Here is an 11,438-nt window from a genome sequence, read left to right on the forward strand (position 1 = left end):
CAAATAATATAATTTAATGCAGCGACAGTGCATTCTGGAAGGATTCAGAGCCCTTTGTCACGCCCTGATCTTAGAGAGCTTTTTATGTCTCTATTTTGGTTTGGTCAGGATGTGATTTGGGTGGGCATTCTATGTTCCTTTTTCTATGTTTTGTATTTCTTTGTTGACGACAACTCCCGTTACACCCTTCACTTTTACAACATTTTGTTACATTAGCCTTATTCTAAAATTATTAAATAAATAAATAAATCATCTATATACACACAACACCCCATAACGATACTGTAAAAGCAGGTTTTTTTAAATGTTGGCAAATTCATAAATCATAAAAATAGAAATACCTTATTTACATAAGTATTCAGACCCTTTGCTATGAGACCGAAATTGAGCGCAGGTAGATCCTGTTTCCATTGATTATCCTAGAGCTGTTTCTACAACTTGATTGGAGTCCACCTGTGGTAAATTCAATTGATTGGACATGAATTGGAAAGGCACACACCTGTCTATATAAAAGATCCCACAGTTGACAGTTCATGTCAGAGCAAAAACCAGGCCATGGGGTCGAAGGAATTGTCCGTAGAGCTCAGAAACAAGATTGTGTCGAGGCACAGATCTAGGGGAAGGGTACCAAAAAATGTACACAGCATTGAAGGTCCCTAAGATCACAGTGGCCTCCATCATTCCTAAATGGAAGAAGTTTGGAACCAACAAGACTCTTCCTAGAACCGGCCACCCGGCCAAACTGAGCAATCGGGGGAGAAGGAACTTGGTCAGGGAGGTGGTCACTCTGACAGAGCTCCAAAGTTCCTATGTGGAGAACTTCCAGAACGACAACCATCTCTGCAGCACTCCATCAATCAGGCCTTTATGGTACAGTGGCCAGACGGAAGCCATTCCTCAGTAAAAGGCACATGACAGCCCACTTGGAGTTTGATAAAAGGTTCCTAAAGGACTCTCAGACCATGAGAAACAAGATTCTCTGCTCTGATGAAACCAAGATTGAACTCGTTGGCCTGAATGCCAAGCGTCATGTCTGGAGGAAACCAGGCACCGCTCATCACCTGGCCAATACCATCCCTATGGTGAAGCATTGGTGGTGGCAGCATCATGCTGTGGGGAGGCAGGGACTGGGAGGCAGGGACTGGGAGACTAGTCAGGGTTTAGGGAAAGACAAAACAGAGGAAAGTACAGAGAGATCCTTGATGAAAACCTGCTCCAGAGCACTCAGGACCTCAGACAGAGGTGAAGGTTCAGCTTCCAACAGGACAACGACCCTAAGTACACAGCCAAGACAATGCAGGAGTGGCTTCAGGACAAATCTCTGAATGAAAGATGGTCCTTTCCTCCCTCCTCTGAGGAGCCTCCACTGGGGCAGGATCAACTAGGGCAGGTATTCCCAAACTGGGGCACACATACCACTGGCAATGCCATCAGGGCTACGCCAAATAAAAACATGATTCACATTTTTTTTAAATACAACAAAACAACAATTTTGGTGAGTTTTTTTTCTTGCCTGAGTAGCTCGTTTAACTGCTAAAAATCAAATTCAACCATCTAGTGTTCAGCAAAATAACAACACTAGAGACATTGGATAAGATTTAAATGTAATATGCAAACACTGATCATTGTGAAGAAGTTTATAATTTATCAACAGTCCTATGTGTAATTTGGACCACCAGAGGACAGAGAGAGAGCGCTGCCCCTGAATGAGGGAAACCTGTCTCTAGTCTATTCTACTATTCCTTTAATTACCTCATGCAATACAATTATTTTAAGATTGAGTTATCAAGGGTTGTAATTCAAATTGTATTTGTTATTTTGATTCAACCGGCAGTGTTGTTATGAACCACAATGTGAGTCGCGTCAAAAAGGAAGAAGTGCATTGTTGCTGTTGTTTTGTTTTTCTCTTGCTTCAATTAAAATCTCACCAGATTGAGTCTGCTGGATGGTCAGGATTTCTCCCTAAGGATTAGCCCCTGACCCTGTAACTCTGCTGTGCGGAAACCAATATGACGGGGGAGTAATAAATCAATTTGAAAAAATAGTTTAATCTGTGTGTTGTTATTCTCTTTGATATTTGTCTTTGACATTTGCATTAAGAATATTGGTAGAAGTAATCATTTGTCATAGAGGGAATAGTTTGTCTGGATTTCCTGAATCAGAATTGCCCTAAACTAAACTGTTTTTTACTCATGGATATGGCAAAGGTGACCACAGATGGTATCTAGATGCATGGAAGGGATAATTTGACCAAGAACAGTGTGAGCCTCACCCCCTCTAACCCGCTGAAGTAATGACGACAATGGCGTTCACTACGGTCCTTCACCACTTCTACCTGAAACCTGAGTCAAAGCCAGCTACCTGTACACAGCATCCAGTCGAAGCTATCGACTGCCTTTTCTGACAGGAGTGCGACAGGAGTCCACGTGGAGTGAGCATGGAGAGAGATCTTGTCCAAACTTTTCTCACATTGCTGGTGTACTGGTAGGAAAATGAACAAGACACAATGGACCGCAAAGGACAGCGGCTCAGGTGGGAGATTAGTCTGCTTGGGAAAATTGGATTATTCACCAGATTTTGAAATCTGGACATTATCAAGTGCCATCTACTTTTAACATGTGTGCCATTGGGAGGACAAACTGTAAAGCTATCTGAAGAAGAAAAAAAAAAGAAAAAACAGAAGAATGCGTGCCGTGAATGGGGGGGTCAACCATCCCAGTTAGTGATTTAGGCTTATCATAGAAAATATATTTGGGGTATCAGGTTGATTTGTGGAGGCCTGAAAACTGTGAAATTTATAGTAATTTAGACTAAGAATGCATTGAGATACCAATCTGTCATTACCGCAAATGAGGGCTGTGATGAGAAAAGTTCATGCTAGAAATATAAGATTAATATACTTTTTGTCAATGTACGTTCTGCCAGTGTCGTCTGTGTGTGCTAAGTTGAGGGTTTTAAATTCAAGTGATAGAACCAACGCAAAGCACTAAGGTCTGTCATTTTAAATTTGGGTTGGATAATTTATTAATAGTTCGCCCTATAGGCGAGGCTTCTAGAGACAGAGCGATGCCCCTAAAATGTGAGGCGAGCCACTAGGTTGTAGCTTGGGCTAACCTTGCCCCAATCTAATTTTTATCAAGGTTGGTGTGAATCTGTTATAACATGTGTTCTCTCTCTTCCCTGTGAAAGTCAATATGGTTTCTAGGTGGTGTTGAACATGTGAGTGAACATTGTTCCAGATCAGGGATTGTAGGAAATTGACACATTTTTTGTAACTGACTAATTGCTTGAGCAAATTTTTGTATGTTTATAACTATATATGTGGAGCAATTAATGTCTTATGATTGATGGAATGATTTATGTGCAAATGTATTTGTGGCCGGAGGCAAAGTACAAAGGGGGCCTGTCTCTGAAATATGTTTCTATATTGGTGAGATGGTAATCGTAGAAGGAGTCCTGAGCCAAAGGGACCAACGCAAGCCTGGAGTGGCCCAGAGTTAATGCTTATTTAGAATGATTTTATTCCTTCTTTTATTTTCTAGTTCAGACAGTTTATAAGGTCTGGTGTTGTTTAAAGTACAGTACAGTCTGGCATTGTATAACTTGGGGTTGTGTGGTGGACCACACAGGGTATGGTATGGTGTAGTTTTAAAGGATTTTTTAACGTGTGGCTATATAGTCTGGTATTGTAGCCTGGGGTGTACTGGCTCTCAGCAGCCTCCCAGGCTGGTGTATGAGGTCCACCAGATGAGCTCTGGGCTGGGGCTGGCACCCTGGGTAGTGGGACGTCCCAACTGAGAGGAGGACCTCATTCCACATCCGGTCATACTCCCCCCTCACCAGGCTACAACTCACACCGATACGGTCAGCCAACACCTTATAAAGCAGAGCCCTGTGGTAGTAAGCTCCCTTGCGTATCTGTCCGATGGGGATGATGTTGGACTGTAGTTCGTAGCGCAGCTCACTGAGGTGGAGCTCCCACAGGAAGTCATGCTGTCTGTCCACCTCCACTGCGCCGCCCATCACCTCACCCACCAGCCTGGCTAAGGCACTGTACTGTTCACCCTCCGCGTGCAGCGGGAGGATGGTCTTGGTGGCCTCGGTAACCAGGGCGTGGAACGCAGCATCATACGGAAGCATCCACGGCTTCTCTGTTACCGTGGCTACCTCCTGCTGGGGCTTACTCTCATCTCTCAGTTTCTCGTCCTTCTTCCGCCCTTTACTGGGGGTCCTGGAACGCTTATTTAGAACGGCCAGTTTCGAATGACGCTACAATCAGCATTTGAACTGGCCACATTTTTTTCCTGAAACTATTTACACAAACACAGTCCTTACAAAGTTATGTCCAGAATGTGAGCAGTTTATTTTTGGATGCAATGTTCAGATATTCACAGAAGTATCTATAGCATAACACAATCATCCTAACAGGAAAAATGTGTCCTTGCGCTGAGGAAAGATTGACGCCAACACAAGCGGTCATATTTTCTAACTCTCGGCTGACATAAACTACAATATGATTTATCTAATAGCAATTACTATGTATAATTAATCACATCACGGTTGAGCTCACCGTTTATCAAAATAATTGAGAAAAAAACACTTTCTAGGAATCGAAAGTAATCTGACGATAATTAGTTTCAGTGCGCAGCCATGCTTTTTTCCTCAAAGAAACCAAAAAGATAATAAGAGAAGACAAGATGAGTTTGGTCTCTTTATAGTATGCACGTTGAAGGGGTGTGTCGTTTACAATCGTTCACATCCCACCATTCACTTCATGAAGTTCTCAAAAAATTAGTGAACCTTTACTCACCTCATTTTGTTATAGCATCTTTGGTCCGATAGACGATTACGTGAACCCCAGAATGCATTGTATGTCAACAACATGGCTCCACACACATAGCTGGAATTAGCTTAGCTCATCAAAATCACCACAACCATCAAAAAAGTATTTTACACACACACTATGTGCCCATTACAATCTATGCAACAATGCATGATTTATCACCGGTAATTGAACAACATGAGAATAATACAGTAAATATATCAATAATTACCACACAAAACATTTTCTGATAGTGATTTATTGATACAAATGGCGCGTGCAGGCAGTCAATCATGTAACCGCTCACTCGGAGCCATTCAGTGTTGTTGTCTATGTATGTAGCTAGTGAGCTAAGCTGTAGCATTAGCAATGTCTTTCAAAAGGAGACAACTCACAAATGAGGAAATTCTAGAGATTTAAAACAATTCTGACAATGAGTCTGAAAGCCAGGAATCAGATTCTGACAGTGAGGAGCTGCCCCCCAGCCATTGAGAACCCTGAATCTGAGGACCCCTATACCACTGACAAAGTTCCAGTTGCCAGGAGTGGGGGGGACAACCACAATTAGTGAAATGTATACCTTCCTGGTGACAGTCCTTCTCATGGGGATAGTAAAATAGCTCTCTAAGAGAATACTGGAGCACAGATCCTGTGTTTGCAACTCCCTTATTTGCCACATTCTTTAAACTGCATTTCATCAACAATGCTACTGCCATCCTAAATGACCCGTTACACAAAATAAGAAATGTCAACAGCTGGCAGTAAAGTGGCATGACAAACGAGACATCCATGTCCTCTCCACTGTCCACACAGCAACCACGCCGGTCACAGAGAAGGTGGACCACCTGACAGGAGAGAGAAAAATCAAACCAGACTGTGTGCTTGAATATAACCTCAAAATGGGGGCAGTGGATAAGGCGGACATGATAAACAGCTTTGTGGAATGCACTCAGAAAACGACCAAGTGGTATAAGAAGATATTTAAAAAAAATTCCAGGGTAGCTTCAAAATATAACAAGCCAATACTTCTGATGCAATTAGCATTGTTTTACAGAGCTAATAGAATAATGTAACTAGTGTAACAGATGTATATCGTACACTCCTTGTGTTGTGTTTTTTCCAAGTAAATCACATCAGCCAGTGGTCCCAGTTGAGCATAATTTATTTCTGTTGCTTTTGTTAAATGGGAAACAGCACATTAGTTGTGCAGGGCGTAACGATATTGATGGCTGTCGATGGCAAAATCTGCTTCATGAAGACAACTGTGTTAGCAGTGGGCTTATGTGACCATTCCATCGGTGCATGCTAGCTAACACACGTATTTACAGCAATCATATGCCAAAGCACATCCCAGAAAGCCCCTCAATCCCTAACAGGTACCATATGTATAAATCAGTAACGTACAGCAAACTTGTACACATCGTAAAATAGAAAACAGTATTCAGAAGAACGTGACCTACACCTTGCATCACATTTTTCATACTGGGAAGATCTCGCGATCTCCCCCTATCTGCAAGCGGGGCCAATCACAACATACCTTATTGTCATCAGAGTTGAACTAACCAATAAGAATGCTTGAACATTAAATAGACATTTCTTTAGAGGCAAGTGGAAACGTAACCAACACTGTTACACTAGCTACATAAGCACGATTGACTATAACACCATAAAGGTTATGAAATTAGTAACATTACCTCACGTGTCTGCAGTTATAAGGAATATACACAAATATATTATGCTCCATACACACACACAGTGAGCTACAGTAGAAACGGTATAACACCACATACAGAAACTATTATAAAGTAATAAGGCACTAACTTTGATAGAAACCAGTCTGGATTTGAACATGGGTGTCTGTAGTGATGCCTCTGGCACTGAGATGCTGTTCCTTACAGCTCCGCCACTTGGGAGTCATAAAGCCAGGTTGGCTTCAAAATACAACACATGCTAATATTTCTCTGACGCAATTATCATTGTTTTCCAGAGCTAATAGAATAATGTAGCTAACTACCTAAGCATTGAGTATAACACCATAAAGGTTATAAGGACTATACACAAAAATATTATGCTACAGTAGAAACGACATGCAAAAACTATTATAACATAATAAGGCACATACTTTGATAGAAACAAGTTATTATTGGTGACGAAAAACAACTATGACTGCGATGCAAGTGTAACGGATGTGAAACGGCTAGCTTAGTTAGCGGTGTGCGCTAAATAGCGTTTCAATCGGTTACGTCACTTGCTCTGAGACCTTGAAGTAGTAGTTCCCCTTGCTCTGCAAGGGCCGCAGCTTTTGTGGAGCGATGGGTAACGATGCTTCGAGGGTGACTGTTGTCGTTGTGTGCAGAAGGTCCCTGGTTCGCGCCTGGGTATGGGCGAGGGGACGGACGTAAAGTTATACAGGCAACAGACGAAAAATGTGAACACGTGTGTGCAGGAGGGGAGATGAGAAATTGTCTGCAGATTTGAACTGCACTAACAATTGGGAAGTGTTTGGGGAATTTTGTCCGGATGAGAAATGTAAAAAAAAATGTATTGCTCCGCAAAAGTAAAAATGACTACTTTTATGTGAATGAATGAGGAGGAACACACCTCAAATCAAACTGTTCTTAGAAAATAAAAAACTTGCTAGAAAATCATTTGAAATTGTCAAATTGAAAACAGCCTTATAACTAAAAACAGGCTGCGTGCTTGGTTTGAGGGCAGCACCGATTAAATGTATTGTTGCTTAACAATTACATTCTGGAATGGAGAGAACGTTCTAAAATCACGTGCATAAAAAAACTCTGGAGCGACCATTAGAGATATTTGGAACTCAAGCATGAAAGGGTTAAGATGGTGAACTTTACTATAGCATTGTGTTGGGTTATGAGAATATGAAATGTACTTATTCATGTCACTGAGGGAGAGAGGGGAATGTATAATGTTTACATTCTGTCCAGATATGTTATTGTTAGCCATCAGGGATCTTATGGGAGGAAAAAGACACACAGTCTGATACCAGTCAACATGACAGCCGTGAGTTGTGAACACTTTGGGGCAGAGATCAGGTCAGATAAAGTGAGGAAGAATAGATATCACTAAGGTTCTGTCTAGCAACAGAGATGCATTGGCTTTGAGCTTTATTAAGCATCCGTGAGTTTTTTAATAGGTTCATTTAGAACCTAACAATTGGCAAGAAATTCATTTTAAGACTATGACCAACAATGTCCATTGAATCTTAATGGATCAAATGCTTGCACTGTTGGGTTTGTGGTGATAACTATGAGAACCAAACAATGAGAAGATCTGAAGGCTCTGTTTAAGAGACCTCCTGGAATGAGGAGAGATAAGAGGTCTCTAGATGATATCACACACTCAGGCACAGGTTATTTGGTGTGTTTTTCCCTTGATATGGAGTTGCATATGCCCTCGATCAAATTCGGGAGATCTCTAGATACTTGGAGAAAAGTGGCAATGCTAAAATAATTGCGTAAATTGTCTCTGCAAAACAGAGAGGCTCTTGACATGACAAGGGGGCACTCGTGCAATCATTGTGAAATTAGTGTGTGACAGGCAGACAGAGAAACTGGAGAATATTGTAATGACTTCAATTTTACAATTGCAACTTTATGGCGATAGTGTAATCCCAATACCAATCTGGAACAAATGATTGAGTTTATTATATCACATTTGGGACCAAGGGTTGAACTAGTTAACCCACTGTTCCTAGGCTGTCATTGAAAATAAGAATCTGTTCTTAACTAACTTGCCAAGTTAAATAAAAATATTATTGGTGATGCTTATTCCTAGCCGCAAAATAACTTAACCTGCTGGTGAAAAATTTGGCCTACATAGAACAGTAGTGATGAACAGCTAGCTCACAACCACGCTGGAACAAGTTGATTTCTCTGAGTCCCCGAACCCACCACCATTTATTGTAGAGTAGCATCGCCTGTTGGTTAAAGTTAACACTTGTTGGTTTGTGCATAATAGTGTACTTTTAGTTACGACAAGGTATGAAATACCCATTATTATAAGAAAATAGATCTGAAAATACGAAGACTGAAAAATCGAGCACATAGACCGTAGACCTGCTCCATGTTTCAGTCTTCATTGTCACACAATGTCACACACCAAGTACCTTTTGACTGATGCCAATGATACAGTATGTTCACAACTATGGAGGTTAACTTCCACCCATTAATATGATTTCGGTGTTTATGTATCAAATAAAACAAGTGAGGTGGGTGATATGCATACAAGCAAATGTAATTATAAATCGGACAAACTAAGAAACGTTAACAGGGGGGAAAAGAGAAAAATTCCACGTCTCCCGTTTTCTGATGACAGCATTTTCTTGTTTTTTCTTCCAACATGTCCCTTTACAAATAATCAGTGTTGACAAACCACCAGTATCATAACACGGTCCACGCTATCTAGAATCCTTGGGATGTCCCAACTCTGAAGTTACCCCATTGAAGTTGATATTTAATATAGTTAAGGTGATGGTTAAGGTTGGGGTCAGTGGCGATTTTAGCTTGTAAATCTTGGTGGGGCAAATTAAAATATATATTTTTTAGATACATGCCAGCAAAGCCACTACACAACACAACACAACACAACAATAAACAATACATTAATTGGACTATAACGGTGACAAATGGTTCCCACAAACTGTTAGGGCCTACATAAAGCTGTCCCAATGGCAGTGTCCCAACAGCAATCTCAACACCTTACCACAAATCAACCTGGCTATCAGGCAAGCCTTGTCTGGCAGCGGAACAGTTCATTCAGCCTTGTTTACTGCCTTTAAAAAAAACATAGTTGATATGGCTGACTTGCTTAAACAAATGTGGTTTCCACTGACAATTGAGATGTACAAACTATGGCATAAGGGGATGATGAGCGGATAAAAGACCATCTGTAATTTCGATTAAGACATTAATGAGCGTGCTAGGACAGACGTGGTCTATATAACTATTTGTTCAGCATGTTTGAAATGTGCAGCGACAGAATTCAGAACATGGGCTGTTCTTACAGTATTCTCCCTGTATACCAAGTCAGTAGGATAAATAAAGGGGGCATGTAAGCAGACAATGAAAGCTCTTACAATATTCAATGATTACATTTCTCTAAAACAGGCTATAAGCTACATGTGCACCACCAAGTCAGAACAGTAGGCTTAATTATGAGGGGAAAAGGGACCAAATTATTAGGGTGAGGCACATGGGCTACTAACAGCTTACTTTCCAACATACACATAGTATTACTTTCTTAGCTACAGTATACATAACTCCCTGGCATATTACATCATTTTTGCAGCAGCATAAAATACATTTCTGGACTCACGTTGTTGTGCTGTGTTCACTTGAACAGGAATGTGGCACGGCGCTCCTTCGTGGGCAAATTTTGTCATCAAACTTTGTCATCAAAGTCTGGCATTCTCTGGATTTATGGTGCTTTCAAGACAGCAGGGGATTCAGAAAAAAACAAGGTTGAATCATGACATTAGTGATCTTTAGGTTGGAGTTCTAGAAAGAGGCAGGTTGGAATTCCGAGTTGGATGACCGTTCAAAATGTATTTTCCCAGTCGGAGCTCGTTTTTTTTCAGAGGTCTTGAACTCACTGAAGTCTGAGATTTCCCAATTCCGAGTTTCCAGTTGTTTTGACAGGGGCAGAAGTCATGCTGGATTGACAGCATGGCCAATGTTGAATGTTTATCCTTTTAAGCTTGGAAAAGAGACTTTTAAACTCAGACTTGGACCACACATCCACTCCACTAAAGAGCAGGCTAGTGATTGCTTTGCAATGCTTGCAGTTAGCCACTGATTCCTTCCAAACCACTCATTGTTGAATTTGCAAGTTCCAACTTGTTGTTTATGTCGAATGGCCGGTGAGCACCGAAACATTTTATCTATAATTTCTCTTCATAATTTATCTTCATATGACAAGGATTGAAAAGGATTTTACAGTTGATTGTCGACTTGATTCAAGATGATGACTGTTAGCTTGTCCAATCAAAGATCAAATCAAAGTTACTGTAGATATAATGTGATTTGACGTCATTTTATCTGTGGCCAATGACCTTGAGCTTTCTTGGATCGCCACTTCTAATGTAACTCTATGGCAACACAATAGGGGCCTGCATTTTTTTGTTCTGACTGTACATTTTGCAGTGATGTAGTATCCCAATGAGTGACAGAACACTGAGCCAATCACGGCTCAACTAGAGAACATTAACAACCCCATACGCCAAGAATTTATAACTAATCCAAGATACACCACTGCCTGTCATTTTCAATGGAAACAAATGAGTCATAGTGAGTAGAACAAGCAAGGACGTGGGCAGAGCCAAGCACACGCTAGCGAGATCCTATTGGCGTGTTTTAGCATGCATCTGCATATTTCCGTTAGGGAACGCCTACTCTGTGGTGTGCTTGCAATAACTCAATTCGTCTTTGCATTCCTTCTACACAGCGCAATTTTAAAAAAAAGTTTTGCAAAGGGTAAAGTCTACAAAACTTAGTCCACTCTGTTCAAAGCAGATTTGGGAACAGAAAACTGTATTGAGAGCTACTCTTTTATCGAGGAGAAAATGTGCAGAATGTCAGCCCCCCAAAATTTA

This window comes from Oncorhynchus keta, chromosome 14, assembly GCF_023373465.1.
Source record: "Oncorhynchus keta strain PuntledgeMale-10-30-2019 chromosome 14, Oket_V2, whole genome shotgun sequence".
NCBI lineage: Eukaryota > Metazoa > Chordata > Actinopteri > Salmoniformes > Salmonidae > Oncorhynchus > Oncorhynchus keta.